Raw genomic sequence first — 26891 nt, 5'->3', positions numbered from 1 at the left:
TGGCTCGCTCTGGTACACACTTGTGAGTATTTCCCCATTTTGTGAGTCATTTGCTTCTCCTCTCTCCCATTAAAGACCTGAGAGTCACTCTGATTCATCGGAGTTGGCTCTCGGTTCTCAAGTGTTACACTTGGGAATACTTTTTTTTTTATAAGTAAAAACAATACCTACAATCTGTTAAAGTACACTGTCATTTCAACGAGTCGATTCTCATTTTTCTCAAATACTATCAGAGAAGGAGGCACACATTCCGATATTAGTGTGGCAGCTTGGCCATGTATGAACTTGGCTCCTTCTCCTTTGTGTACTCCATTCCTAAGCACACAGTTTTCAGCTCACACTCGTCACAATTTGACCACAAGATAGCTGCTGTACCACCAGGCATCATATCTGCATTCCAGAGAAGAACAGGAAAAGCAAAGGGAGAAAAGGGCATTGGCTGAATCTGTTGCTCCTTTTTACAAAGAAAATAAAGGCATTTTCAGAATTATATCCAGCCAGCTTCTGCTCTGGAAAGGCCATATGGACAATTACTGACAAAGGGAAATGGTATTATATGACTGGGATAAATTTACAATTCATCCCCTCAGCTAGAGAAGGATCTGTTTCCCCTGAGGTCAAGCTATTGCCACCTTCTCCTCATCAAATCAGAATTTTAACAGAAAGATGAGAAAGATAATTGTTGGATATGTCATAGCTAAATGGTGTAGAGTGAACATCTGATACAAAACTGGGCTTATCAAAATCCATTTTTCAAGAACTATAGATGAGACACATAGCAACTGAGTTTTAGAGGCAGATTCCTTAAGCGCTCATGTTTCTGAACCTTCCTAAGGTTTGGGTGTTTAAAGTCCACCTTTTGCTTAAGAATCTTCCCCCAAAATCAGCCTTCTTTCATAAGCTAGCTCAAAGTAGTTTGCTTCTATCGTTTAAAACCCAAGGCTCTTTGCAATAAGAGTGCCTTACCTGCCAACATCCTGCACAGCGTGGTCAGGCTGGCACTCACACCTCCCTCAGTACCCACACAGTCCTGCACGCAACACTCTGCTCCTGCGAGGTGACCCAAACCATGTAGACATTATGTCATCAGCCTGACAAGATCCTCTTCCCCCTCCTTACCTTCAGACAGTGTTCACTGAGGTCTCCGATAAAGAGAGAGGCCTTTGTGGGTGCTAAAGCCTGTGCTGGATAGAGGCACGGGTGTTGGCTGTAATGCCACAGTAACAAGGGATATCATGTGACAGGTCCTAAGGGTGATCACTCACGTGACTGTCCTTCACGCAGATGGCTGCAGATCGCCCACTGCTTCTTCCTCTCTGCACTTACTCTAAATTCTTTTTCAATGTGTTTCTCCCTTAAGCATATGCACATCTTAAACAGGATTTACCAAACTATGTTAGTTGCGGCATGCCCGTTTTATGTGAGCAAGTGGTGCCACGACCAGAAAACTTTTGGAAATGCCTGGTTAGAGTGAAATGGCTTCTTCCCTAACAGGCATGGCAAAGCCTTCGATATCCAAGACACCTGAAGAATATCTAAAAGAAGGATGCAATATGAAGTTGTTTTCCTTGTCATATATTTAGAGTATGATGATCCAAAAAATAGGAAACACGGTTAGTGGGAAGGAGAGCAGCAGTACACCATAAAACCTACCTAGTATCTTTTTGGAGCACTAAGAAGCTTATTCTATGATATGGGTTAGTATTTCACATGCCCCGAATGCATGGGGCCAGAGCACATTGTTCTAAGAGGGTTTTGCATTACACTTTTGGGCTGATCATGTTCTTTCTCTCAACATCAAGTTACCCTCCTCCAAAATAAGTATGGAAGGCCACGTGGGAGTGGGGAGAATGGACTCACAGTCGGAGAGCTTAACGCTCTAACATTTCATCAAAGCAATCTGGATGGATGTGAAGGTGCCCAAGTCATACTGACCTCGATGACCCGGCACATGAATGACAAAAATATCCTCCCTACCAAATGTGCAAACACGTCCCTGAGGTTTATGGCACAATTTGGATGTTTCCTAAACTCCATGTGTTCTAAGCACCCGTAGCTGACAAAACATTTTGGGAGACTTCAATGCCTTGATTGGCAACAGTTCTGCCAAAGCCTCCTCCACAGGTCATCTGGAAAGGAAAGCTTGCTTCTTAGAAATCTTTTTATCCCCAAGATGAATAGCATCAGGCTATATTAATAGGGCTCACTACTCCCCTAAATTTACTCTGGTCTTTTATTCCCCTACCTGAATTCTTCGAAGTATCTGAGAAAAGTCCAGGTTCTAATCCCACTCTCTTGGGGGTCAGAGAATCCAAATCCTATCTAGTTGTCAGGCAGCTGGTGGTATGGGTTGCATTTTTCTCCCCATAGAAATCCTACATCGAAGTCCTCACCACTCTCTCCGCAGATTTTACTTGTAGACAGTGTCTCTAGGGAAGAGGTAGTCAAGTCAAAATGAGGTCGCTAGGGTGGACCTTAACCTAAGATGAGAGGTCTGCTCACAAGAAGAGGAAATTTGGACGTGAATATGGAAGGTGAAGGGGACTGACACAGTCAGAAGAGAGCTAGCAACTGGCCAGAGAGCAGGCTGTGCTCTCGCGGGAAAGCAGTCCTGCCAGTACCTCCATTTCAAACTTTCTGTTGTTGTAGCCCCAGAGTTTGTAAGGCTTTGTTATGGTGGCCTTGACACTGCCAGCGCAGCTGTGGGCAAGTCTTAAATATCTCAGGGACTTGGTTTCTGCCTCAGGGGGTGGATAGCCATTGAAATTGCTTCAATCTATGAAAGTTAATGACCAAGGAGGAAGGCAGCCTCTTGCCGAGACGTACACATCATCATCTTCTTTGTTGTAGGCCAGTAATAGGTCCTGAGCAATTATTTACTATTGAATCAATCATCCCTAATGATCAGGCAAAGAAATTTACATGTACTGATTAACAAATGATCATGCCACACATTTAATTAATGGAACTAAGAAGACAAGTAGTATTCCGTTTTGCAGATGAGGACTATGAGAGTTCCCTGGGTCACTGCGGGGGGAAATAAAAATCTGGGGCTCACACCTCAGATCTGACTGAGGCCTTGTCGTCCTCCATCCTACCATCCAGCACATCAATCCAAACTTGACCATGTGCATATTTATGAAATAGATGTGTCAAGTACAAAAGGTTTTGGCTGGGTGGCTAAGTGGGTAACAGCAAATACAGTGGGTTCAAATTCAGCTCTACAACTTGTTGGTGGATAAATCTGTATGAGCTATGTCCTGCCCACATTGTATCGTCATCTAGAAAATGGGACAGTAGAGCTTACTTCTTTTTTCTTTCCTCGTTATTTATTGGTACATTCAAAGCAAACAATACAGTTACACTTATCATTGGGATCTCGTACCTTTACATGATATGCCTTGGTTCTTGTTTTTTCCCCATATCCCTGCCCTCCCTTCACCCTTCCCTATAGAGTTTACTTCTTTTAAACGTTGTGATATTTGAGTAAAAGTGCTCAGAAAGGGATTAGCAAGTATCATGCAGACGGTAACTCCTTCATTCCTCACAATTTCCAAAAATTTCTAGAGAACACTTATGAACTGTTGGTTACTCCTTTTTAAAACACCATACCTGAGGTACTTAGATAGCTCTTCCTCAGAAAACTAACCAAAAGCACACTTGTTAAACGGTAACAGCTTACAGGGCATTTATGGTCTACTGGAAGTGTCACATAGGCTATCGAATTTAATCTCACAATTCTGTCAAGAATGAACATCCTTCCCATGAGGACATTTAAAAGAACTATGAGGTAGAGGGGTTAGGAAGTTTGCCCTAGTTCATAGTTTGCCAGTACACTGCCTTTTGGTCTCCTTCCAAGTCTAATGTTGCAGCAAGCTCCAGGGCCTCTGAAAACAAACAACAACAACAAAAAAGAAATAGGAAGAAGAATCCCTGTATTCCCATCAGGAGAGAGCAGTATCTCTAGGAGTTGTCAGCTGAAAAATATAAAACAGTTTTTTAAATTATACATACTATTCTGAGGTGTAGACGGGTCTGAACACACTGGTTACAAGAGGGCTAGTTCAGTCACAAGTTTTCTTTAATCCTCATAACAGACTAATAAGATAAAAATGCTATTTTGCGCCCATTTTCAGGTAGGAAAACCGAGGCTAAGCAGAGTTAAATGTCCTTCTCAAGATCAGCCAAGAAGGAGGAGGTGTTCCAGGGAGGGTTCCATGGGGGTGCAGATCTTGAGAAAGATCTGAATCCAGGATCTAAATCCAAAGCCCATCCTAGACCAGCAGCTCTCTGAACAAGGTCAAAGGGCTAAAGATACGACCTGTCCTCCAGGCCGTGGAGAGGGCCCGAATCTAAGGTCTGGACTGGGAACACTCGCCAGCCTGAGGGGACTACAGACTCACATCCTGCCTGGCAGCCCTCCAATGAGGCCTGGTATTTGGGGACGTTGTACTGAAGCAGACATTCTCATTTAGGCCGTTCTTATGGCCACGCACTTGGCTGTCTCCTTCCGGGTTTCCAGGGGTAAGCCCCATTTGGCCGGGGCAAGGGTCTTCCGGTGTCTTCTGAGAAAAGCTTTCCCTCTTATCTACAGATCAATAGATTGTGGACAGCTTGAATCCCCTTTGATTATCTTGTCTGGCCATCCTAACTTACACTTCAGTAATGACTTTAGAAAGTACAAGAAAGAGGAAGGGAGGCTCAAACTTGGTAAGTTCATATCTTTTCACAAGAAAATCATCACTCAGAAAAACTGGCTTATAATAAGGTGCCTAGAGAGGCACTAGGGTAGGGATGAGACAAAAAGGTCAATGACAAATACACATTTTGTGACATGGTGCTCCATGGTACTCTCTCTATGAAGTAAACAAAAGCACATTTTGTTCTCTCTTCACAGCCTATTTCTGGTCTCTCTCTTACTAAAATGTTTATCATGAAAGGAAACATGTTTCAGGGACAACTATTAAACTTCAGAGGACTGCTGTCTGCTCTATCTCACCAATAAAACAACACTGACTTCCTGCACCATTTGTCAACCTCTCATCAGCATGTATCACCTTGGTAGAAGCCCAGACCATTAATGCATTTTCAAAGCCTAGAATAGAAAATTAATGCCAGAATCATAATGGGTAAGGTCCATTCTGGCAACTGAAAGTGCAATTTTAAATGCTGTAAAACAGGACCAATGTTCTCATTCCTCTTCCCCACCTCATTGAATGTATAATCCTCTGCCAAAGGAAATAGGAAAATAAGCATTCTACTTTAGGATGTGATTTTTATCATTGCAACTCAGCGTGACCTTCTTACAAGCAGCTGAACAGTTGGCTTAGGATCAACTACACTAAAACAAGGTCAACATACTCAGAAGACATAAGTCCAGCATTCAAGTGCATAGGGCTTGCATCGGTCAGGGTCCTGGTGAGACGGAACACTCATATGAGAGGAATTCAAAGAAGATTTCTTTGCTGTGGAACTTTTTCTACACATGTACATAAGGTATAGAAGTGCATGGGTATTGACCCGGGTTTAGAAGCCGAAACGCTTTTACCACCGCTGGGCACAGCAGACAAGGAAAAGGAGAAGTTACCAGGATGTGGAAGGAGGAAGCCACTGTGAAAAGATTGCCTTGAGAGAAGACAGTGAAGGTGTGAAAGGCGGCCTCACAAGGAGGAAAGGAGGGGACTCCATCCCCTGCCTTCTGTCAGCTCCTTCTGTTCCAGTTCCTACCAAAGAATCCCACTGACCACAGCTAAACAGAGTCAAAAGCCAAGGGCCAGTCCTCGAAGGAGCAGGGTGAGGAGCTGGGAGAGTAACTGGATGTTATACAGCACAGTGCTAAATAAACCCAAAAAACTCCCTGGGTCATCTGTACATTTTGAAAACAGAAACCTATATGGGTATTCTTTACTACTTTATCCCCCACCACATCCTTCCAGTATCAACCAGTTCTCTCATTTGCTAACACCAATTAGGTGGCCAAAAATTCAATTCAATGTAGACACTACTGATTTACCCTGAAAGTTAAAGACATAGCTCCGGAAGATGCTATCACTTGAGGGACCACCTGTGAATAGGGTCTTCAGGCTACCCTTTACTTCTGCTCGGTCTACTACAAATATGAGGTGACCACCACAACCACCCCGACATTCAGTACCCGTACAGAATGACTCACGGGACTCACAAAAGCTCCCTACTTTCTATTACACTTTTGTAAACACGGGAGAGCCAAATTGAAGTGCTCTACAGAGCAAAGCATGAGAGGAGAGCCACAGAGCTGCCATGCCATCTGGCATTACTACAGATAGCATCCTGGGGGCAGGAACTCACTTCCCTCCACCCACTTGAGCTCCTATGCCACCCAGGAACATTTTATAAAGCCTCAGACCAAAGCACATCCAGGCTGTATTTTTCCTTGCTCACTCTTTAGCCCAGAGCTTGTTTATTTTTGCAGCACGCAGCATTCCTTTTATGTCACCCATTTCTCTGTTCAGGAGCTTCAACAAACATAGCCACTTTTCTCCTTCCATTGACTGTACATTTTGCAATCCACTGCTAGCCATGCACAAGAACTTGGATCTGTCAGACCCACCACACAGTAAGAGAATGCTGCCCTCCCAGCAGGCCAGTGAGTTCCAACCAGCAGGTTCCCGGAGCATCACTGTTTCAGAGATTTTATGGAAGCTTCCTTACACAGGCAGGATTTACAAAATCTTTGGCCAATGGTGATAGAACTCAGTCTCCACCCTCCTTCCCTCTCTGGAGGTGGTGGAGTACAGAGCTGACCTTCTAGTTGGGTGCTAGGTTCCTCCAGGGCTCAGCCCTTATCCTGAAGTTACCTAAGCCGGCTCCTCTTTTGGTTGCCTCATTAGCATACAAAAGACAGTCCTGTCACTCAAACACTTACAAAAGTCTTAGAAGCACTGTGCCAAAAACCGGGATCAAGTCTCTGTCTGTCTCTATCTATCTATCCAGCTTTCCTGTTACACCAGCACACTGAATGACAGTGTTCAGCACATAAGAGATATTTAATATTTATTTGGAAATAAATAATGTAGTTCGCAGTAGGGCATTCTAGAGATTGTTCTTCATTCTTCGCAAGACACAAGTGAATTTTTTAAAGCCAACCCTCTACATGGCTTAAGTCCTCCCCCGCTCCTCCTCCACCTCCTCAATTGAGAGAAGAGAGTGCTGCTGCCTCCCAGATATCACATCTCCCACAGCCCACGCACAGGTAGACTCAGCAGAAACCTTCACCAAGATGTTTCAGAGCTAGAACCTTCCCTATTGGTTAACTATCTCCCCCGGTTTCCTCGCAGTTTTGTTCCTTCCTCCATCAACCAATAGATCCCAATGTCCTTAAAAACAGGAAGAAGCTGAGTCTGAACACTTTTTGGGGTTCGTAGAATGTTTTTTTCCCCTAATGTCGTTGTGTGCCATGCCACAAAAAGGATTGATTGATTGATTGATTGATTGTACCGGGGATTGAACTTGGGACCCTGCACTTACGAAGGAGGCAAAATAAGAAATTTATATTCTAGATAGTTTCCAATTATAGTAATCCTGACTTAACCTTTAAAATCCCTACCTGATCAACATATTACATATTACAGGGAAAACTGGGTTTTCATCAGGAGAAAACTTAAAATCAAGCAAGGATAAGCACAACATATAACGTGGTTGAGCTATTCTCAGTCAATTTGAAGAAAAAATGAAAATGCAAAACAAACATGGCCCCATTTGGTCTAATATGCTCTGAAAATGTGACATAAAATTCCAGCATTAATGAGGAATGGGGAAGGTGTTAAAATTTTCTCTCCATCAGCATGGCATCAGATGTTGTTCTTAGGACTTCACCATTAGACTTCACTATGCAAGGAAAAGCCTTCTAATATTAAAAATGGACAAAGTTCTATGCAAACTCTGGATTCTCAATCTGAAAAGGAATCCAAGGACTTGAACAGATCCTTTCAGAGAACACTTTAGCCCTGTTCACACACTCATGGCCTTCCTTTCCGTGAAAGCAGGGTGACCTTTAGCCTGAGCAAAACTACAAAAAGGAACTTCGTCAGCTCAGTGCCTTGCTGGCTAATGCATCATGTGTGTGCGCGCACGCACGCGTGTGTGTGTGAGACATCTCCTTTGATCAGCAGCACATCATATTGTTATTTCCGGCACTGATCAGAAAATGGATCCAGGAGCAGACTGTGATATACAGCTTATTATAGTGAGCTAAAGACATTTGATATTGGAAAAAAACTGCCTAAGGCCATTGTTGTAAATTGAACTGATAATCATCCTCAGTGAACTGGGGGAGAGTTAGTTGGAAACAACCAGTCAGACATCTAAAAGAAAGACAACAAAAGAGAACGGAGTGAGTGCCTAGGCTCCACCCTAGGTGTACTGAATCAAAATTTCTAGAACGTGAGACCTTTTTAAAGCAATATACCACATGCATACAGTGGCAAAAGGCACACTAATTATCCTAGATTGAGCACATTAAATATACACATGGGAGAATACCCTTGCCCACCCAAAGATGGCCAATGTTGGGATAAACCTTTCACGGCTGTGACCTATGCATTTAAAAGGAGCTCATCAAAGTATTTTGCTGTCTGCTTCTTCCTTCACACCACCCTGTCTACAGTTGAGATCTACAGGGTTCCAGTTCTGAATTACCCTCAGTCACTAAAATGGAATATATTTGGGTCACGCATCTTAATTCCCTGCTGACCTACCTCCATGGAGTTTTCATATAACGATACACGCTTCAGTCATCAATGCCTTATAGAAATCAATCTATTTGAACTTTACATTGTCATGGCTTGTGGAAAATCGTGGTTTCATGTATCTGATATGTTACCCAACACACCCGTTATATAACCACTTATCAGAAGTCCATGTCAGAGAAGACATTGTCCCTCCAGCCGAACACAGCTGTGCCTTTCCAACCGACAAGGATGATGAGATGATGCCAACAATTGCCCCTGAACCTCGATACTAGGAAACTTTTTTTTTGTTTGTTTTAAGCAATAGCTGTGTACATTGGGAGGATCCTTGGGAATCCTTGTAGGATTCTTGTAGCTCACAAGGCCGTATTGTCCAAGAGGCACTTGTGAAGACAGAGACATACTTCATGCACACTTCAATTCAGTACCTACTGTACTTAGCACTTAACATGCGACTTGCGATGTCAAGGAATGAATTTTTAAATTTTATAAAAAATTTTCATTTCATTTAATGTCAACTAAATTTATGTAGCCGTGTGTGCCTACTGGCTACACCGAAAAGAGTTGTAAGACAACATTTTTCTTTTAAGCTTGTAGTTATTTCTACGTGGGGCCATACATGTTTTGAAACGAAGTTTGAAGGTGCACATGCTATATTTAAATTGTGAGTGTCGTTGGCTTATAGTAATGCTATCTGAAAGGATCTGTGCATATCTGGCCTTGCCTGTAGAACTCTGGCTGCTCTCCATAAAAAAGGAAAAGGCTCAGGTCTTCTCCTGGAAGCAGCCCGTACAGCTGGACATGGCCCTGGCCTGGACTGTCACAGAACTTTGGGAATCTTATGACAGAACCCCTGACCTTCCTACATCCAACCCCACCAATGGCAGGGCAGTTCCCCTTGCTCTTCTCTATGGCTCCCACACCACCTGGTAAAGGCGGGAAGGAGGTAGCGCTGGAACTTGCTTCGTTACACTGGGAAGCGGAGAGCAGGTTCTACGTTTAAGGAAGAGCCCGGTGGGTCTGCAGCTTATCTCAGGCTCTACACAGTGCAGTCGGATAATTCATGGTTGGGGGCAGGAGGTGGCCGAGTTACGCACTGGGCTATTTAGCAGTATCTCTGTTCCCTCCTGTTAGGCACTCTAACGTCTCCTGCCCCTCCCAGCAGTGCTAGCTAAATATTTCCCCAGACATCAAGAACTACTGACTTAGTAAGGTCTTAGACTGTGGACACCTTAAGAAAGGAGACCAAATCTTATGCAGTGCTTTGCCTTAGTACTGATTTTTAAAAATTTCTTGAACCTAGCAAATGCCTGTGTCATGATACACATTCAAATGAGTATTGCCAGGATGAAGGAATGAATGGACAAATGAAGACACAATTATTTTTTCAACTTTTTAAATATCCTCCTCAAGGCCTCTCATAAGCATAGGATGCAATCAACAAATGTTTTCTTACAGGCTTTAACTAAATGCAGGAAATCTAACTAACAATTATTTAAGGAAGAAAAATGATAGGAAAAATAAACTTTTTGCATACCTTCATACGCATGAAGCTTGGGAAAGCCAAGGCACAGGTTAAGTCAGAGTTCAGGGCCAGTCTGGACTACACAGCAAGATTCTGTCTCAAAAAATAAAATAAAAATTGCATGAAGCATTCCCCAGATGGTTAGGGGTTTAAGCCAGAGCACAAATCTAAAGATACAGTCTCATCATTTCCAAGCTAAGGGCCACAGTGTCTGTGAGGGAGGAAGCAAGGCTGTTTCACCTCTCTGCCTCCTCTCTTCGCTGAAGTTCATCGGCGTGCTTGGGTGGGAAGATTCCTTCCTTTCTGTCTGCTCCCCCGGGAAGCTCAGCTGCCAGCTTCCCTGCATGGTTCCTGAACCTTTAAATTACATTTGCCAGTAGATAATGCTTTTATCTCATTTGTCATAATCAAAGCCCACAGAATTATTCTACTATCTAATGAAAGCCAAACCTTTGGCATCTAAAATTTAAGGGATGTCTCGCCTCTGACTACCTATGAAATCGCTTAACTGAGGGAAAATGAAGGCATTCCCACCATTCATGCATTAAAACGCACAACACATTTAGCCTAATCTGCCCTTCACTGCCTATTTATCTCAACTCTTTATGGTGTTTTAAGCATCTGGACAAGATCTTTAGTTCAATGTGAAATAATACTCTTGACGTTCCTATGACTGTGCATTTAAAGACTGCTGCATTCAAAATCATTAAGTCACATCGCAATTTTACCAGAGCTGAGGTCAGAACATTTGTTATAATTAAATGAAAAAGCGGAAGGAAGAAAGAACAGCTTGTTTGCAGAAACTAGCTCCCCATAGAATAGTAGATTGCAGGATGTAAATTAGAATCACATTGGGAGCTTCTAAAAATCTTAAAGGTCAGGCCACACCTCTTCCATGAAATCAGAATCACAGGGGCAATATCCAGGCATTATAAACTTTTTTATATGTTTTATTTTAGAATAGTTGTAGGTTTACAGAAAAATTACAAAGAGAATACAGAGCATTGCCATGTGCCCTGCTCCCAGCTTCCTCTGTTATTGACGTCTTATATTAGCATGGTGCCTTTGTTACTCTTAATGAGTCAATATGGACACATTATCTTTACATAAAGTCCGTATTTTATCCACACTTTTTTCAGATTTCCCTTCATGTCCATTTTTCATTTCTAGTATCTCCTCTAGAAATCTCATTACATTTATACATCATGTCTCTTTAGGTTTCCCTTAGCTGTAAAAGTTTCTCAGATTTTCCTTGGTGTTTGTTTCTTCGGGTTTTGGTTTTTTCGGTACTAGACTGTGGAATCAGCACCCAGCTTTACGACTGAGTTACATCCTCAGTCCTTATTGTCAGCCAGTTCTCACTACATGGCTCAGGTTGGGTTCAAATTTGTAATCCTCCTGCCTCAGCCTTCCAGGTCACGGGGTTTACAAGTGTACACTGTGAGGTCCTAACTTCCCTTAGGAGACAAAATTGTTCCTTTCTTATGCTCACATCTGGGGTCATAGGTTAGGTCTATACTCTGGCCAAATAACATCTTCCTTCCCAGCTAACAGACCCCAACTACCTACTGAGCCTTGCTTAACCCTAGCTACCCCTTGTACCAGTAACATTCCAGTGAAAAGAACCCACCAGCCCAATCCAAGTAGATATGGCCCTACAAAACCAAAGGGGATTAGATATCTTACCTGCCAAAAAAAGAGGCCTCTGTTTATTCTTTCAGAAAGAACACTGTTTTTTGCCACATCAAAAATCTTCTCAAGACAGTTTTTCCTCCAGAAGTCAGCAATGTGAGGAGTAAATACAGTACCCCCTTCCAGGCAGGTGGGCCATGTCATTTCCGAAAGACAAAAGCCTTTCTTCTGGAAAACAGAATTTAACTTAACTAAAACGACTCGGTGATGTCATTTCAGAGAAAAAGAAACTTAGAACAATAGAACTTAGCTCAACCTGTCATCCTTACCTGCTTTGCTCCTGTCTGCCCTATCACCTTACCCAGACCCCCATATATAACGCTAAACCCCCCTGGTAGGGGGCAGGGATGGGGATGACGGGGCGGGAGGGGTGTCTTCTGAACTCAAGAGCCAGGTCTGTGATTGCCAGAGGAAATGATACTTCCACTTTCAATTTTTTTTGAGGCTGGTCATCTTGCTGGTTTCTTCAGGGTTCTTCTTTGACCTAACATGTACCACCATACCAGGCCAGATTTGCCTTGTTTTTCATTACCTTGACTTTTTGTGTACTGCTCAGATACCTCATTCAGCGTCCCCAGCTTGGGTTCATCTCATGATTAAACTGGGAATGGGACGAAGACTGCAGAAATAAAGTTCAATATGCCTCACAGCCAGTCAAGGGTACGTCAGGATAACTCATCACCGTGGACAGTGACCTTGGTTATCTGGCTGAGGAAATGTGTACATCAGGTTGCTATCTCTCCATTCTGAACTCTTCAGAATGAAGGGACTATCTTCAACCTATACTTAAAGGAATTTTGTTCTGGCTCCTGAAAACAGAGTAGGTATATACATTATTTAGAATTATTTAGTGTAAGAAATTTACCTGCTCTCCTCCATTTAATTTTTCAAAATTCGTTCATTTTGGTATGAACACCTATATTTATTTTTTGCTTTGGATTTCAAACTAATAGTACTTTTTTTTTTTGTACCAGGGATTGAACTCAGGATCTTGTGCTTGCAAGGCAGGTGGTGGCACCACTGTGCTAAATCCCTGGCTCTAATACTACTTTCTTTTGTTTAAATTTCCTACCTTTAGCCATTGGGAGTTTTTTCCATTGGCTCCACGTTCCTTTGACATATCCTCACTGTTGCGTGTGTGCGTGTGTGTGTACATGTATTTTCCATGTACTTTCTTACTTTTTGGAGCTCCATGCTTATCTTTTACATTTCCCACCCTTGTCCAAGTCACTAACTAAGCCAGTGGCTGGAGAATAACATTAGAAACCAAGATCTTCATACTAGCTGTGCTCCTCACAAATGGGCCAGTATTAATTCTAGGTTATCTCTGTGATGGAGCAAGGAAATATAGGTGCATATATATTATCTCATGTATATAACATATGTATAACTACTTCTACATGTAGTCTATAAATAGTTCTATTGTAACCACCCATATCATATCAGAGGAGTTCATATTCCTATCTCCACCTCTAATCCATTAGCACATGGGTGATTTCAGGCTCCTCCTCTTGCTTCTCTGTAACCTCTTACTCCAACAGTGAGAAACTTGGTTGGCTCTGACTATTGTCAACTTATTCATTTAATGGCTCAATTCCAACAGGCATGTGTAGCAGAACTGGAATCCACATGAGAAATCACTTCATCAACTAGAGAACAGTGCTTATGTGCAGTTCCTTTAACCTTTAGTCTTACAGATACCACTCATTTCCAAAGAATTAGGTTAGCCCCATTTTCTCATACCTTTCCGCAAGGTCGTTTAATCCATTTGCCCTCAAAATACCCCTCCTTGCTTTGAATGCACTGACCCCACCGTTCTTGCCACTTTCTTAAACAGTTCTGGAAGCCTGCTCTCATGTCTTCACAAGGTATAATAAAAAAAAAACCATATGGTAAATGCCGGGGCCCGGTACCATCCAACAGAAAGGCAGGCTCTTAAAAACATTATCTTAAAAACATTATCTCCCCAGCCTTGGTCACTGGATCTGGCACTGTAGGTGTGACTTTCGGCACTTCCCCAACAGTCAAACTGACCATGAAAGATAAACATTTTGAATCCATTGAGGACACCAAAGCAGTCATGATATTGCACCTAAAAACACTCATGAAGTAGAACCTTCAGAACTGCTTCAGAAAGCGGCGAGGATGCGATAAGGGTACTGGAACTGAGCGGGGGGTACTGAAGGGAGGTCAATGGCAATGTGCCTTTCACTCTAAACTTTAAAACTTAGTCACTGTATTTTGTAATCACACCTTATACAACCAGATTATTGCGTCACAATTCCGCATTTCATCCTGAGATCTCCCAAACTCCTCAATGAATTTTTAAAGGCCTACATACATTAAATTTCATTGTGCTGTAAAGTTCTATGGATTTTGACAAGTGCATAAAGTTATGTAACCACAATCATATTATAATGCAGAAGAGTTTCACTGTATGAAAATATTTACAGTGCTCCACTTATTCAAGGCTCTGCCCCTTCTCCTGAGCCCCTGGAAACCCCTGATCTTTCTATTATTTCTAGAGATGTGCCTTTTCCAGAAAGTCATATAACTTGAGTCATATAATATATAGCTTCCGTACACTGGCTTCTTTCACTTAGTATCATGTACTTAAGATTCACCCATGTCTTTTTTTGTGGCTTGATATTGCACTGATCAATGAACAATATTTCACTGTACGGATGCACTCAAGTTTGTTCATTTCTCTTTTGAAGGATATATGATTGGCTTCCAGTTCGGGCCATTATAAATAAAGTTGCTATAAACATTTATACTGAAATCTTTGTGTGTACATAAGACATCAAGCAGCAATTAAGCATTCAAATCAGTACTTTATAGTTTAATTACTGGACAGTACAGTAAGACTATGTTTAGCTTTGTAAGAAACAGCTACACTGTCCTCCAAAGTGGCTAAACCACTTTACATCCCTACAGGCAGTGAATAAGAGTTCCTGTTATCCCACATCTTTATCAGCAAGTGATGTCAGGTTTTTGTTTTTTTTTTTAATTTTAGGCATTTTATAGGTGTGTAGTTATCTGGAAATTAGCAATTCCTTACTAACAAAGTATCTTTTCACATGCTAATTTTAATATATTTTCTTTGATGTGGTATGGCATCTTCAGATGTTTTATCCATTTTGAATGAGACTATTGATTTTCTTATTGTTAATTTTCAGAGCATTCCTTGTATAATGTGGATATAGGTATGTGCTTGTAAATATCTTTCCCAGTCCAGGTCTTGATTTTCTTAATAGTGTTTTTCACAGAATTTTAAATTGTAATAAAGTCTAACTTATCAATTTCTCTTTCATAAACCATGTTTTTGTTTACACGCCTAAATCTCACTGTGGAACCAAGTTCAAATATATAGTTAGGTTTTTTGTTGTTGTTTTTTGTCACCAGGTATTGAACTCAGGACCTCACGCTTTTGAGGCAGGTGCAGTGCCACTGAGCTAAATCCCCAGCCCCACATAGCTTTTGTTGTTTTCTAACAGCTTTATTGCTTTGGGTAATGTACTTGGCTCTATTATATTACCCATTTTTAGTTAATTTTTATGAAAGTTTAATTCCTGTCTAGGTTTTCTTTTTAAGCATATGGACTTTCAATTACTCTGAAACCACTTGTTGAAAAGCTTATCCTCTCTCCACTGAATTACCTATCTTATAAGGACTTAGGGAAATGGTGTGCACGTACTAAATACATAGAAATATTAAAAAGAGGTATCCAGTAGCACAAATTATTATTCAAAGTGAGAAGTGCTGTTTTAAAGATTATGGCAGTACAAAAATATTCAAAAAGCACATTTTTTGAAGCAACAATAGATCTTGTTGAGACTAACACTTTGTACTTCTTTTTATTTGGATCATTGTTTTAGAACATGGTTATACCAGTGAGGTAAAAAAAAAGTACAGTTCAAAGATTTTTATATAAGTGTTATTTTGCTTTCAAAAATCCCATCCTTTATTTTGCAGAATAAAAATAATGCATCTACAGACAAGGAAGTAAGCAAACCATCGTGAAATCAAATGTCTGAAAAGGTGAGAAGAAAGTGAAAAATTAGCGCTAATATTTATCAAGGATGTATACGTTCCATGTTCCACAGCAGGAATCTTACACTTTTAAATTACTTAATCCTCATGACACATTTAATTCCATTCTCACTTTACAAAATCCCAGAAAAGCTGTGTAACTTGCTACAAGGCATTTAGTTAACTCAGCAGTGCCAAGATGTTCCCAAATGTGCTTCAGATCCAGGCACTCTATTCCCATTCCAGGAATTGTTCACCATCATGCTCTAAGTTTTTAATATTTTAAGAGGAAAGAGAGCAAGGGAAAAATCTTAATTTCACAAAAAATATCTCCAAACTCCCTAGATATATGCTGAATCCCAATCCTGCTTATATACTTACATGGGTATCCTCGGATTCTAGCATTGCTCTTTTAACATTTGCAAATGAACAGAAACCTTTCATTCATTACAAGACAGACAGGTACATTCACTCTGGCATCTCCCAGACAGGTGCACCCTACTGCAACCCCAGGTGTCACTAGTGAGTCCCAGGGGTCTCCATTCTGCTTTCCAAACATCTGCTGGCCCAGCAGTGGCTGCAGTAATGAGACTCAGCTGCAGCATAACATGCTGGCAACTCACAGGACAGAGGAGCCAGGCCCTACCAAATTCTTCACAATAAAAGTGATGACAAAACTCAAAGAAATGAAAATGCCAGGAGGTCAAAAGCGGTCACAGAAACCCACTGTGGAATCCAATTAAAGGTTGGTATTTTCCAGCTTCTCTTGTGATGGGTACTTTTTGTGCACAGCTCCCTGTCATTTCCCTGAGGAACAGGGATGAGACACAGACCAACAGAGTGGAAAACACTGCACTGAGAGAGGAACTGGCAGAGAAGTCACAGTAGCAAGTGCAAAGCCATTCCAGGGCAATTAAAGGCACCAGAGAAAAGGCACCCCTCTATCATGTAAACTAGCAGAAGAGGAGGATCGGTGACTTAAATTTCAAGACTTTTAAAAATACATTAAAAATTATAATGGACATTGCTGGGCGTGTTGGTGCATGCCTGTAATCCCAGTACGCGGGAGGCTGAGGCAGGAGGATCACTGTGAGTTTGAGACCAGGCTGGGCTACACAGTGAGTATCCAGGTCAGTCTCAACTACATAGTGAGACCCTGTCTCAAAAAACAACAACAACAACAACAAAATTCTAATGGACATATAATTGTACATATTTGGGGGCTACGATGTGAATATACAGTTCAGGCATACACTGTGTAATGATCAAATCAGGGTGATCATTTCTTTGCATTTATCGTGTTTTTGCACTGGGAGCCTCCAAACTCTTCCAGTTCTTTGAGGGCCTCCTGTGTTTCTCCACACAAACAATGCTGGGCATCCCAGGCAGAATTATTTTGAAAGTCGCTGGTCTTGTGTCTGATCCTTCATCTCACAAATCCCAAGCTTCCACTTTATCCATTTATTCGGAGCTCCACAGGTTCATAGGAACGGCTATGCTAAGTGGCTTACTAGACCCTAAAACACAGCAGTAGTGTGGCTGTTTTTAGTAACACTTGTGTTTGTATTTTTAATTTATAATAATTGACAACATTTTCTATTTGTCATAACATTCATATTAGGAAATGCTCTGATTTTCAACTAACTATTGTTCCATAATAACCACGACAAAATTCAGAGATCTCAAACAAGTAAGCATTTGTTTTTACTCACACAGTGGAGGTCAGCAGGGAAGTTCTGCTTATCTGGGCCAGGTCCAGTGGATCCGTCTTGGGCTCCTGTGGTCACCTGGTGGCTAGCGTCAGGCTCGCTGATCCAAAAGGCCTCGTAGGGCCGGGGATTTAGCTCAGTGGTTCCGCTGCCTGCCTTGCAAACCCAACAACCCAAGTTGGATTCCCTGTACCAAAAAAAAAGAAAAGAAAGGCCTCATACATGTGTCCAATGTTGTGTGGTGATCAGCAGGCACAACCAGAGATAATGGGCCTTGTTTTTCATCATTAAGCAGGTTTGACCTGAATGTGTCCTCAGGGTGATTGTGTCAAATTCAGAGATAGGTGTGTTCAAGGCCTCTTGTTACTCGGGCTCCGAACGGGTGCATTATCATTTATTTCTACCCCAGCGCATTGTCCGAAACACGTCACGAGCCCAGTCCAGGTTCAAGCAGTGAAGAGTGAGCCTCCACCTGTTCAGTGCATGAACTACATGGGGCCTAAACTCAGGGAGGGAAATTATTAGGTATGTTCGCATCAATCTACCATATTTCCCTCCCTTGTGCTCTTGGAAACTGAATTAATAGGCAGAGGTCGGTCAGTAAATACAATATCTAATATTCAGTGACACTTGTGATTATTCAAACCAGACTTCCAAAGAATTTGACGAAGTATAGTACCCTGGCTTCCAAACAAGAATACCAGATATTCTTTCTTACTTTTCCTCTCTGTCTCTGTCTCCGTCTCTCTCTCTTTGCAAATGTCCAACCTGACATCATTTCTCAGAATGGATTCCTTCTGCAGATGCATGCCACTCAACTCTCAGTATTGCTAATTTCACATTTATGGTGACACTTCTTTCTACACTGCGGATTTACCTTACATCATCTGCACCAAATTTATTATATTTCGCTTTTAGTTCATAAAACTTTCACCACTGCTTAACTTGTCTCAGAGAGAGATGGCGAGAACATTCCCCACCTCACCTCCCTCTGCCTGCTCAGGAGCACAGAAATAGTGACACTCAAGGAATCCTAAAGAACCTTTGCTTTTCTTTCATTACCTACACCTATAAATGACCAAGAATATCTAGTCCCTTGATTCATAATCCAGCAGAAGAATTCAAATGTCTGTGGGTCACAGATTTACTTCATACCTAGGAATATCTCCTCACCTGATCTGAGACTGAAACCTGATTGCTTTATGGAAATCCAAGAGGTCTAAACCATGTTACAGTAAGTTAAAACGCTGGTTTTTTAATATGGCTTCGGAATGAGTTTTTCGGCAGAAATTAGTTTGCTAGGTCACTATGCCATCGTATGGTGCTCTCCTTATAAGAACCCAAGGGACAAATTTCTCTCTGATTTCGGAACGAGAAATGTGTGCTGCTTTTGAGCATGAGTGTTTTGTGGTGGCTCTTAATCTAGAGAGTGAGAATCCTGTGTGTCAGGACCTCTTCCTTGCAGTGCCTGCTGGCCTCTTTACTACTAAACCTGAGCTCTACCTCTGGCAAGTTTATAGGTCTTTTTGGAGAGGGAATTTTAAAAGTTAACCTCATGTGGCTTTGTCTTCCTTTCTTGGTTCTATATACATTTGGTTCTACCTCTTCATTCAAATATTTTTTATATTTATCTGGTTCTAGTTAAGGCGCTAATTCAAGAAGTCTTAAATGTTTTATGGAATTGCAAGGAGAATAATTAAATATCAGTGTCCCAAGAAAGCTATAGCTTAATTTTTTTTTGAGTGTTTTACAAATCCTGTTTCTATTTTGACGGAACTCTTAGCTTTTGATTTCAGATCCTGAGGCTGAATTAATCACATTTCAGGATGGTTCATTAGCTTCTTGGATCTAGCAAGACCTCTCTCATTTTCTTTCTTTCTTCCCTTTTCTCTCTTTCATATTCTTCTGCTGCCCTAAGGCAATTATTACAACCATGTCCTTTCATTAGTAAGTATGGTTATAAAGCATATAGTAGTCATATACATGGGCCTTAACTCTGCTGAAATGTTGTTATAAAACTGTCTGTTGCTTTTTCCTTTCATCAGTATTTTCAAGACCCATTTTTTTTTTTTTGCAAGGAGTATGTCTAGTCTGTTACTTTTCTCTACCAAATGGCATGAATCCAACACATTTTGCCTCGACCTTCTGCAAACTACCTCCCACCACCACAATGTGGTAGGATGGCCAGCCTCTCATATACAGCGTGAAAACTCTTGAGAATGAAAAGCTGACATTAATAATTACACCAGGACAGCAACTGGATACTACGAGTGTCCCAGTCAACCTGGTAAACCTTGTCACCTCAAGCAGTCCCCTTTATGAACTCTTTGAGAATTCTTTTGTGACACAGGTACATGGGAATGCATTTGGCTTGTTGCATCATACAACAGAAACAGACCTAGTTTCCTATCACCCTCACTCCCTTCAAAAAACTTCTACCAGCACTGCAGAGAGGTTTGCATGACCCCAGGGTCCCACCAGGGTAACACCTGGCATTACCCTGCTTCACAACTCTTGCCTGTCTGATATGTGCAAAGTGATTTCTTATTGTTAATGTATTTTGCATTTTTCTGTAAACAGTGAACTTTAGCATTTCTTCATATTCTTACATGCTTCTTGAATTTTATGTTCTCTGGTTTTCCTCTCCATCTTTGCCCATTTCCTTTTTTTTTTTCCCCCCTTTAGGAAACGGAACTTTTTCCAAAGAGCACACATTTTTGTATTTTTGTGTCATCTTAAATGGAATATCTTGAACATGCCTATGCTTTCTTGAAATATAGGATCGTATGCTAAGTAGAAATGCTATGATTTTAAGAGTCTAAAGAACCTAGATTTAAATATATAAAAACCAATCAACATGTAGGAGCCATCTTTACATTCAGCCATTTGTTTCTTTCTAAAGTAAATGGAAGACGCCTAGCTATAGGATGTACTAGACAATGTAACCTGCCCGTCTTTCCAAAACTCATTCACTGAGTCAACAGTAAAAGAAGCCACATTCAGAATGATTTTCACCCATTTCAGCAAATTTCTTTTTAAAAAAATTATAGCTATCAATGTCATCTGTTTGAACAGCATCTTCCAAAGTGGCACAACAACAGATCACAGGTACTGCTTTTCAACTTCTTCCCTTTTTTCTGTGTAACTTATCCTGCTTGTTCAAGGTATGAGAGAATTTTCTGGCTTCGTTTGTGACTCTGACTGGAACTTCAGTAGATGGAGTTTATATGAAAACTTAGAAATTCTTATCCTCCAGAAAAAAATATTACCTCTGAAGACATGTTACTGAAATAAGAAGTAAGACACTGCACCAAACACCACTGGAATTAACAATAGTCATTCAGAGAATGGTGCTGAAAAAACTCTGGAGGCTGAGTGTGAACTCAGTAGGTAGAATTCAAGATGATGACCAGCCTGCGACTCTACCATATTGGGAGGTGAGGTCTAATTGAAGGAAGTTAAGTCCCTGGGTATACGCCTTGACATTCTGCCTCAGCACAGACCCAAAGGCAAAGGGACCAACCAATCATGGACTGAAACCTCTGAAACCGTAAGCCAAAATGAACTTATTCTCCTGTAAGTTGATTCTCTCAGGTATTTCGTCCCAGCATTGGAAAAGTGATTAATACATTCATCTTCTCTGTAGCATTCCTAATGCTTATTGCGCCCTTCCTCATGGTAAGGTTCCAGATATTATCTCATTTAATCCTCAAAACTACCCTGTGAAGTAGTTATCTCTATTATATTCGTGAGGAAATGGAGGCAGATAAATGAAATAACTGAAGTAACTTGACTCCAAACCATACAACTAATGGGTGATAGAGCTAGGAACCCAACCTAGGTCTGCCTCCAAATCCTAAGTCTTAAATCTGCCATATTATTCTTTATTCAACATTCACAAAGTTTTACTTTAAGTTTACTCTGGGATAAGTAAAATTCTGTACTCTCTTTAACTGCTTATTTCATTAGGCACTTGGGAGCACTGAAACTTGCCGGATGATGCTTTGAATGTGTTAGAAAAGTTAATTAGTTGCATGATTTCTATAAACCAGCTCAAAATATAAAATATTTTTAGAAATCAGGTATTTGTTTCTCTGGAAAAGTCACTGAGCTCTTCTGCAGTTTCACAATTTCTACTTTTCTTTTTCTTAAACTTTTTTTCCAATATGGTAATCTTTTCTGATATCACCAAGTTCTGTAGAGATAAAATACACATGACTGAAACAACTACGTTGCTTTCAAAAATTTTTTGCTTCTTCAATTACTACTGGGCCAAAGATACAGGGGAGAATCTATGATTTTTCCAACTGAAGAGCATTTGTCGTAGGTCCTATGAGATGGTTTGGGCAATGGTACTGATTATTCTGTTGCTTGTATGTATGCCATTGGTAACTCACATAGTTTCAAATAGTGTTATCACCATATACAAATCTGTAGGGAAATAACTGCAAGTTACAGTGATAAATTCACTAGAAATTATTTAAATACCTAATTTAATAATATACAACAGAATTTTACAGAACTGAGCATATCTTGCTTACCTATTCACTATCAGACATCAAATCCCCAAGTTACCAAATATTCTGAAGAAACCTCTTGAATGGGTAATGAATGTCCTATGACCCTACAGAAATGGATAGGAGGTGGCCTGGATTTTCACTAGAGATGTCTTACTTCACCCTCACCTCCAGCCTCACATTCCCTTTGGAAAGCTCACGTCTAGTCCTTCCTTAAGCTGCAGCTACCTATGTGATTCATTCTCTTTTCCCCATTGTAGTGTTGCTTTATTCTCTTTGCCACTATATTTCTTATTGTAATTATAATATTTGCTTTTTATAACCTTCATTGTCACTCTGCTTTCTCCATCTGTTAATCCTATTCATAACTTTTTACTTTCTTTTCTCTCTTCGCTCTCTTTCCCCTTCTACTAATCTCCTGCTCCTTGCCCTGGGCTGAAAAGAGCATCTATTCGAGTGGTGGTTTCAATTGGGCACTGTGGAGTGATCTTCCCCTGCCCCCCCAATAAGTTTAGCTGAAAACACTCCTGAAATTGCCTACCTGTAGGGTATGGGTATGTATATGCACGTGTATAAGACACACATTTTTCTTGGAAAGGGCCATGTCAAACCCTATGGATTGCTTGCCCCCAAATACTCCACCTCTACTCTTGCCTTGACCTCCCTTACTAAAGAGGATGAAATGCTAGAAGTTTTAATTTCTCAATTTGCTTTGTATTGAACAGTGGGAAGGAAGACACCTCTTTTTGAATAGGAAGCAAGGCCTTACTAGGAGAAAGCCACTTATCCTTCCTTTCCCCCTATTATTTCCTCCTGGAATGTGAATATGTAGACACCCACAGTCATCTTGTGGGCCAGAGGGAGGTGCCTGCGTGAGGGCTGCATGTCAGGGAGCTCTAGAGAGCTCCAATCGCTAGGGCCACCATCCCAGCTCAGGACTCTCAACTCCAGACCTGTTTTCACATATCATAAAAGACATTTTTTAAAGTTAAAAATATAAACATGAATTCTTCAAGTTTCTTCCTGCTCCCAATATGCCTTGCAGACATTAGGAGTCAGCATCTCATTCTGGACACCTTTGCTAAATTACTAAGGCATCTCCACAGGAGAAATCAGCAGCGTTAAAAAGCACCCCGAAAAGGGAGGGAAATACCCTGAGAAGCACGTTCTATAGGGAGAGGGCGTGGCCTCATTCTTGTTTGACACATGAAGGACTGGGAAGACATATACAGAAAGTTAACGATGGCAGCCATGTGTTTGTGGCTTTCTGCATCAATCACACATTAATTCTCAATTAAAAAACACAAGAAAAAGAAGTTATTTTGTATCTAAATAATTTAAGACAGGCCCTCCCCACCTTCTGAAACTTACTTTTTCCTCGGCACGGCCCTTTTCCTGGTGCTAAATGTCCCCTTGCCCTGAACAAACATGCTCTATTTTGAGGACCTCACCATGACAACAGCCAGGCAGGTGTGGCGGTGAGGACAGGGGATGATGGCTCCCTTCAGGTGGCCTCAGCCTGCTGTGGGGTAGAAGAGGCCTGGGGAGGAGAAAGTGAACTCCCTGCGGGACACTGCCCTTGGCGACTCCACCCATCCTGCCTCAGGGTCAGTGGACTTCCGCCGTGACTCACTGCGCTTATCACAAACTGCCCTAATTGTACCCCTGGCACGGCATGACAGGCTCTTAGCCCCAGAGCAACATGTAGCCCACTACAATCTTCTCAGAGACAAGGAAGAACAAGCTCTGGAAGATTAAGGGTACCAAGATCAAGATCACTGGGATTTTGTGGGGATGGTACTGGAGATGGTACTCGGGACCTTTCGCTTACAAGAAAGGTGGCAGCACCTCTGAGCTAAATCCCCTGCCCAAGGGTACCAAGATCAAAGAAGGCCAAGTCAGCAGCAGAGTGAAGACTGGCACGCTACCAGTCATCCAACACCACCACCGCTACCATCGGGACTGCCGTGTACAATCCGTCCTGAAGGTAGCCTGGCCCTGGGTGCTGCCCATGTAGTCTCTCATCCTTACAAAACCCACCAGGAGAAGTTGTCACCCCCATCTTAGAGCTGAAGAAACTAAAGGCTCACAGGATCACATGACCCACCAAAGCTCACAAAAAGATTCAGGAGTGGAACCCAGGTCTGTCTGGCTTCCAGAGCTAGGCTTTTCCCGTACTTCAGTTTACACAGTTTCTGTCTGATCTGTTACAGAGATGCCTGTGTAACATTTTCCCATATTTCATGTCCTTAGCTTCCAGGGCCTCAGAAAATCCATGTCAGGGCCACATCCCTCTCCCCTTCAGTATAAGAGATGCTTCTTAAGAGCCTGTTCTCTCAGCAGCTGGTGATATTTGATTTGCATTATACCATGGGACCTATCACCACACTTAAAGATAATGCCTAATTAATTGCTCACACTGAAGAACTGGCACTTTCTGCATTTGGTTCATACTTTTAGCCTCAAACATGTTTGCATCTCAGCAATGATATTTTCATGATTAGCAAATAGTCAATTCATACTCTGTTGTGGACCTAACCTCTGTATGGGACTTCTTGACAGGGGTAAAGAAAAAGGCTGTTCTTTGGGTTTTCTTTCACCAGCAAGAACCACAAGATTCCCTGTGTTTTTCAATTAAAAGAATCATACTTTGATCAAAAAACATTCACTGATAGACAATAACAAGTAGGAAGTTCAATCTTCCTCATAAGGGAAGGGGACTAAAAGACGAAAGAAGTGGGAGGGGAAGGTGTTGAAAAAAAATTTAAGATGGGTCATGTACCAACTCCTCATAATAAATTATATATCAGAAATATATATAAAGGAAGGGAATAAATATGAGAAAAGGAAAAAAATGGAAACAACATCCTTGTAAATAGGAAGGGGTGGAGGGGTTGAAGGAAGGGCAGGGGAATGGGGAAAAAAGAAGAACCAAGCTACATCATGTAAAGGTACAAACTCCCAACAATGAGTGTTAACATAATGTACACCTAAAATGTACCAATAAAGTTAATGAAGAAAAAGAAATACGTATAATAAAAATAAAAATTGAAAAATATCCTCCTTGGGCACGCACCTAGTTCATGTGCCAGGCATTTCCAAGCTCCTGCGGAGGAAAAAAAATAGTGAATCACTGAATAATCTCATAAGACAAGTCAGTTTTAAATCTAGTTTTCCCTTATCTTATCATTTAATATATATTTATGTATTTATTTAGGTCTAGGATCTAGATGCACTGACAAAAGGCATTCTACATTAGACAGCTAACGTTCCAAAAGGCATTGTGGCAGTCTCCCAAGACACTGTCATGCAAAGCCCAGAAATATATGGTTTGGATGATACTACAATTGAGTTTGTAATATTAAATGACTTCTATGATGTGACTGGAGGTTAAAATGTAAAAAAGCAAAGAGCCACAAAAATGTTCTATGTAATATTTTAAAACAATTTCGATAGTGATACAGGAGAGCATGATTAGATTTTTTTGATAAACAAAGTTGTAAGGAATAAATCAGCATATCGGATGACTACTTTCTGGACAGAGTGGACAATGGACTGAATGCTGTCACCATGATATTCAATAAGAACAGATGCAAAACAACAAACAGCGCAAGCACGCCCCAGGGACGATGTGGCTTCTGGCATCAAGTGTGGGAAACAGAAGGGCTGAAATCAGCCCAAGCTTAGTAAGAGTCAGCAGTGTGATCTGTGGCCCAAATCAGTGATGGCTCTATTTGGCTGCACTGGTAAAGTAAAATCAGGATGGTGAGAGCACTGCTCTAATTTTTAGGATTGGACCACCCTTACATATGATACTGAGTGCCATTTTAAGCAGTTCTGTCATATATGATATTAACATATTCAGGACACTTTGAGACTGGGCTGTTACCACACAGTAGGTCTTCTTCCCAGGTTCTCGGTATCCTGGACAAAGACTGAAGAAGGCACAAGGAAAAGCAACAAGGGTGTATAGTTATGAAAGGTGGAAAGGAAGTACACACTTCAGAGTGAAAGGGGGCAGGTGAAGAGGCTCAGAGGGGCCAAGGGTAATGGGAAAAGGGTCTTTAATATTCAAAACACTTGGATCAAACTTTCCCTCATGCAAATAAGGCATTGGTACAGGTATCAAAAACTGACCTGGCCTCGCTCGTACATGAAAAATCAGAAAGAGTGTCTTTTGATTGGTTGTGCTTACATGTAAATAAAGGATTAAAAGAGCTTCTTCTGATTGGTTAAGCACCATATTCCAATGAAGGTTTGAAAGTATCACTCTCTGACTGGTTCTATGTACAGTGCTCAGGAATCCTGGAATCATTTTGAGTCCTGTATTCTATGCATGTCCTATCTTTTCAGGAGTCATCTTGTTCAACCTGTTAGCTAAGGGTTTTTAATGAGCTTTCACACATTTTGCCCAGTTAGTTGTCTGGTTCGCCCCTGCCCTAATCTCCTATGTCAGGGCTGCTAGTGATAATTAAACTTGGAGAAAAAGCAAAAACTAAGACTCCTGAGGAAATGGGAGCTATGTTGAATAGGTGTAAAAAATATAGACAAACTGGAGAATATCCAGAGGGGACACAAAGGAAAGGCAGAACCTCAAAAATGATGATACATGAACTGAAGAAAGAAGTGCTCAGTCTGGAGAAGTACAACTTGAGGTTTACATATTTGAAAGCATTTTTTTTTTTTTTTT

At 41.2% G+C, this 26891-nt stretch overlaps 1 long non-coding RNA gene across 11 annotated transcripts in view; it reads right to left on the bottom strand.

Moving 5' to 3' along the window:
- LOC104873444 overlaps positions 1 to 26891 on the bottom strand; it is a 160400-nt gene that overhangs the window by 58858 nt on the left and 74651 nt on the right. For 9 of the 11 annotated variants that reach the window (XR_004514862.1, XR_004514861.1, XR_004514868.1 and 6 more), the window contains 4 exons: positions 25278 to 25307; positions 17688 to 17871; positions 11938 to 12111; positions 10264 to 10344 (listed from right to left, as the gene is read on the bottom strand). This is a non-coding gene — a long non-coding RNA (uncharacterized LOC104873444). The remainder of the gene's footprint in view (positions 1 to 10263; positions 10345 to 11937; positions 12112 to 17687; positions 17872 to 25277; positions 25308 to 26891) is intronic. The other 2 variants (XR_783466.2, XR_783468.2) reach the window with 1 other exon arrangement.

This window comes from Fukomys damarensis, unplaced genomic scaffold, assembly GCF_012274545.1.
Source record: "Fukomys damarensis isolate Sample0158 unplaced genomic scaffold, DMR_v1.0_HiC HiC_scaffold_31, whole genome shotgun sequence".
Taxonomy (NCBI): domain Eukaryota; kingdom Metazoa; phylum Chordata; class Mammalia; order Rodentia; family Bathyergidae; genus Fukomys; species Fukomys damarensis.
This window is presented reverse-complemented; position numbering and strand designations above follow the sequence as displayed.